Below are 5503 nucleotides of genomic sequence, written 5' to 3'. Positions count from 1 at the left end.
TTGAAAAGAAAGGAAAAAAAAATATTTTCTAAAATTTGAATACAAGAGAAGTAAAAAAAAAAAAAGAAGAGAAAAAAAAAGAAAGAATGAGAGAAATTTTGAAGCCAATATTTTCATGGACTTCTGTTGTGCTTCTACAAATACACTAGAAGGCTTAATTTATAGGCAAAATTTTGGGGTTCAAATCAGAATAACAAATCAAATCCCAAGTTAAATATGATTTCTTTTTCAAATTATGGTTGGAAATTTGATTGGATTCTTAATTTAAATTTGACCCAAATCAAATCCCAACTCAAATATGATTCCTTTTTCAAATAATGATTGGAAATTTGATTGGATTCTTAAGTTGACACAAATTAAGTCCCAGGATTCCTATTCAAATTCGAAATTGAAATCTGGTGAGATTTTAACTCAGCTCCCAAGTAGGGATTTTTTTTTTTCAAATTTAAATTCAAAATTTGATTGGTATTAAATTTAAATACTTTTCAAATTCATCCAAAATTTGAATTATATTTCAACTTTTAAATTACGTTGGATAAATTTCATGTTTTCAAATTTGATCCAAAATTCAAATTTGAATCATAAATCCAGCGTTTAATTTAAAGTTGGATAAATTCCAAAATTTTGAATGCATCCCAAATTTGAATTCGAGTTATATTCCGACTTTTAAATTACGTTGGATAAATCCCATATTTTCAAATTTGAACCATAAATCCCGCATTTAATTTAAAGTTGGATAAATTTAAAAAAAAAAAATTTGAATTCAAATTATATTCCAACTTTTAAATTGGGTTGGATAAATTCCATATTTTCAAATTTGATCAAAAAATTCGAATTTGAACCATGAATCCAGCGTTTAATTTAAAGTTGGATAAATTCAAAAAAATTTGGATTCATCCCAAATTTGAATTCAAATTATATTCCGACTTTTAAATTGGGTTGGATAAATCCCATATTTTCAGATTTATCCAACATTGTGTCCTGCTTGGTTCCCTCCCCAACTAAAGTTAGGATGGTTTCTCCAACTTGAGTTATATATGTTCCCATATAAGTTATTTTTATTTAGTTGTGGATTACCCATGTAAAACACTAAGGTGGGATTGCCTAAACGATTCTCAAACTAGTGTTCGCCTTGACAATATGGATAGAGAGCACTTTGCACAGCATTCACCTTAGCCTTGGAGGCTCCAGCCTCACTTACAGTTGCATTTTTCATGACTATATCAACCAACTAGGAGATCTTCGAGTTTAAACCTGCTAGTACATCGTCTGCCACTAGACCCTTTGAATGTGTTGATGAAGCAACCATAGATTTCGACCATTGGTGCTTGTTTCGTGAAATTCTCTCCATGATATCAAAAGCTTCAGCATATGATTTTTTTCACAATAGAACTCCATTTGCTGAGGCATCTATCACTAGCTGTGTAGCCTCATTCAATCCATTATAATAAGTTTCTATCTGTATACAACACGATTATCACATGGTGAGGACACTTTTGAAGCAATCCCTTGAATCTTTCCCATGATTCGCTTAAGGATTGTCCAAGAAGCTGTTGAAAGTTGTTAATTTTACTCCGAAGTTCTGCATGCTTGGATGGTGGGAAATACTGCATCAAAATTTTTTTAAATTGTTCCATGAGGTGATTGATTCAGCTGGTAGGGAATCCAACCATGCTCCAGTAGTATTCCTGAACGAGTAAGGGAATAGCGCATAACCTCCTTACTGGCTCCTTCTACTTTAAACGAATCTACAACTTGCATGAAATATCTCAAATGCCTACGCAGATCTTCTGATGCCAATCCATGAAATGGTCCCACAGTCTGGAGCATTTGAAATATTGCCAGGTTCAGCTGAAATCTATCAGTTTCAATTATTGGATTTGCTATTACGGGATTGGAGTCATAGAAAGCTGGAGCCGCATATGCTCTAATTTCATGCTCTGTGTTGTTTGCGAGCAGGACAATATTCAGGGGACGTACTGGAACGGCAGATCTAGCCCTAACCCCTTCTATTTTCTCCAATTTCTATTCGGGTTGAATTGGTACGTTAGGATTCATTGCCACTCCTTTACACTGTATCCGATTTTCAGTCCTTCTTCGTCTTAATGTACGCTCTGGTTCTGGGTCAAATTCAAATTCAAGTGTATGAAAATCGTTCATTCACTACACCAATTACTTGAAACAAAAATTGAGGGACTCTTTAAGCACCATACTCCAAAATTGTCAAAAATCAAAATATGAAATCTATTTCCTCGGAAACAATGCCAAAAACTTATTCACTTCCCTCACAACTAAGAAAAGATAGTGCAAGTATACACTAAATATCTTGTTGTAGTATAAGAACAAGGTCATCTCCTCAGGGAAATAGGCTATAAATTGATTTAGTGCTTTCGAAATTCCAACAATTAAAAATAAAAGATGCTTTGATTCTCTTTGCTTTATCTAAATGGCATAAAAGGAAACAAGAAACAACAACTTGGAATACAATAGATGAATTCCTAGATCGTACTCTGGAGCATCCACTCAGAGAACACAAAAGTAATATGGAGCAACGGTTTGAGAATAAATTGAGGAGGGGAAATTTCGTTCACTGTTTTCTCCATGCTAGCTATATAAAATCGCGCTAAAAACACTGATTGCCAGTACATTCATGGCTCTCTCCCGTGATACCCAACACATGCTTTAACCCAACTCCCGCCGTGATTAAAACAACTAAACAAATCAGTCTATAGGTGCAATAGGGTGAACCTCATCCTTAAGTATTCAGAATCCTACTTCAAGAAGAGGAAACTACAACTAATAGAAGTAAACACACTTAACAAGGACTCTCTCGAGCCTCAAGTGAGCAAGAACACTAAATAAGTCGGCCACACAAATTTAGTGAGATGAAAAGTTAAGCATACTTTTATTAAATTAGTTTTAAAGCTCTAACACATAGTAAACATGGACATTACATCAAGCTTGATACCCCCCCCCCCCCCACCGCCGAAAGTGGGGTTTAGTTTATAATGGAAAAGACATAAAGAGTTCTCATCGTTAATGCAGATGGCAGAGAATAAGAAGCTTCCTTAAGAGCATAGTGCGACCCACAAGCAAGCAGAAATCTCTCCAGCTCCTTCGATGAAAAATGCTGATGTTAATGGGGAATGTTCCCTGAAATCGATGCTTTTAAAAAATGAATCAATCCTCTGTCTCTTTTTGCGGCTAGGACATCTTTTCCTTCTATACCAGGTCCTTAAAATTTATGGCATCCTCTAGAAGTTGTACGAATGCGGTAACAATTTAAATCCATCGAGTTACTGTACTGTCATACGTGCTGGGACATTGGGGCGACTATGGGCTCCAGCAATCAGGCCTCTTCCAACAACGCTCCAGCATAAACCCCACAACCTTGGCAGCACTCCTCTTGTTTTTAGCTTAATTCTACCATTCTTGTATAAACCATCAATAATTGAGCATAATGCATTATAATTGGGGAATTTAAGAATTATAACAGCTTAGGGGCCCAATCAATGAATTCTCACATTTTCCTTGGTCTATTGATAAGTATCCTCACATTTCTGCACACTTAATGTTCTACATAGCCCACAAAACACTCTCTTATGGAGAGTTATCAACCGTCTTACCAGTTCTAACTTTTTATTGAATTATGAATATGTCATTTTGAAAAGAAACTCTTCAAAATTGTATTTAACAACCTTGTTGAGAAACAAGACTTTTGATCACAAACTCAGAAACCCAAAAAAACGATTATGGAATCAACCCAAGGAAAGTAATTAATAATCAGATTACCTTATTGATCAAATATCTCAAGGCAAGAAAACTCGTTCCTTGTTTTAGAGCCAAACCACTCCATAATCAAGCTCTATCAAGTCTCACTTGATTGATCCTAAACATGTAAACTATCATATGATTGAAAAATTAATTAGCTATTGGATAAAAGAAAAGCTCAAAATGCTCATTTCATTATCTTTCAAATTCCGATTTTTGAAAAATAAAGACATACATGACCTTATATAGCCTCAAAATAATCCGTAAAGTAACCCATTGTCAGTTGAAGGATTGGAACACTCAAGTTTATCAGTGCCAGAAACAACGATTCACTAATTTTAACCTAAAAAGTAAATGGAAAGTCTTAAAACTTCAAATACATAAAAAGGCTCCATCAATCCGAGATCAAGAGTTTCTACTCGATCAATAGAGAGTTTTTACCATCCAATACTAAATGAAGCTCCACTTGAAGTAGCTTGAGCTTGAGTTCCATAGTTGATGCTTCACTTGTTTTGAATAAAGCTCGAGATGCACTTGAGTTCATTAAATGCAACTTTATCTTGTTGAGAACTTGGATAGCATGCAAGATAATAAAATTCTGACATCTTCCTTGAAGTCCTTGTGACATGATTAAGGTACCTCGGTTCATATCATCATTCCGTTCTTCAAGAGGATTCGTCCTTGAATCTAAAGGATCCTATTGCAAGGCAAATTTGAAGTCATGTGCATCTCATGATCTTGCTCTTCTTGGATACACCTTCACTTTGGATTTTGTTATCATGGAAGAATTTAGAAGTGAAGTTAGAATGATGATTATTATGTAGCTCCTTGGTTAAAATGTATACTGCAATCTCTACTACATAACCCCAAAACGAAGTAGGTAATTGAGCATAGCTCATCATAGATCGAACCATGTTCGATACATGCTTTGTTCTCACTCACATGCTTCCTAGTAAAGAAACTAGAAGGTCACCCAACCTAAAATTGCTCCAAGCCAAGCACGCTTAACTTTGGAGTTTTTATGATTGAGCCACCAAAAAAGAAGGTGCACCTTGTTGGTATAGATAGTGAATATCAATTCTTTTTAACCCTTTATTGACCATTCTTCAATAATCTCAAGATCCCTCTCATTCGGATGTGGTATCGGTTCATTCATGTACCCCTCCTCTCAGGCGTCACATGCCCTGTAACGCCCCGCGTTCTCTGACTCGTTTATTTTAAGAGATAAATAGTGTCTTTGGATCTTTCCCTAAGTTGATAACTTTAATTCTTGGATCTTCTAACTTCGAAATTCTAATTTTTGGCTGAATTAGAATTAAGTTTAATTTCATTGGATTAAGATAATTTAAGTTCTCGACCTGGGTAGGAGATTTTTTTAGTTAAATCTTAAAGTCAGGGGTTTTAGGATTTTCCTTCATAAATTCTACTTTTCTTGGAATTATTATTCTTGGGTTTTAGAGTTTAAGTTAACTATTTTGTTTAGGGTTGTGGGTTTTATTTGAAGTTTAAACTATAATTATTGGGCTTATTGTTTTGGGTCATTGTTTTGTTTAGTTGGGCCACCTTCAAGGATAAGGGTTTGGGCTTTTAGGTTTTAAAACAAGTTAAAGAAAAGAAAATTAAAACAAAACAAACCCTAGATTTCCCTTCCCTTTCTTCTTCTACTTCTTTTTCCCAACCCCCAGCTGCCGCCCCTCGCCCCAACAGCCTTCATCACCGGCGACCGTACCAG

At 35.1% G+C, this 5503-nt stretch overlaps 1 non-coding gene across 1 annotated transcript; it reads left to right on the top strand.

Annotated features, from left to right (window-relative positions):
• The first annotated feature begins 1476 nt into the window (after positions 1-1476).
• On the top strand, positions 1477-1582 carry LOC148211331 (small nucleolar RNA R71). The gene has a single exon (XR_015791116.1). It is a non-coding gene; the product is annotated as a small nucleolar RNA R71 (small nucleolar RNA).
• The last annotated feature ends 3921 nt before the right edge of the window (positions 1583-5503 follow it).

The sequence above is a fragment of the Momordica charantia genome (genome assembly GCF_013281855.1).
Source record: "Momordica charantia cultivar OHB3-1 chromosome 5 unlocalized genomic scaffold, Mcharantia_2.0 BLBB01000005.1, whole genome shotgun sequence".
Taxonomy (NCBI): Eukaryota; Viridiplantae; Streptophyta; class Magnoliopsida; order Cucurbitales; family Cucurbitaceae; genus Momordica; species Momordica charantia.
The sequence above is the reverse complement of the archived record's forward strand: the minus strand, read 5'-3'. Positions and strand labels throughout refer to the sequence as shown.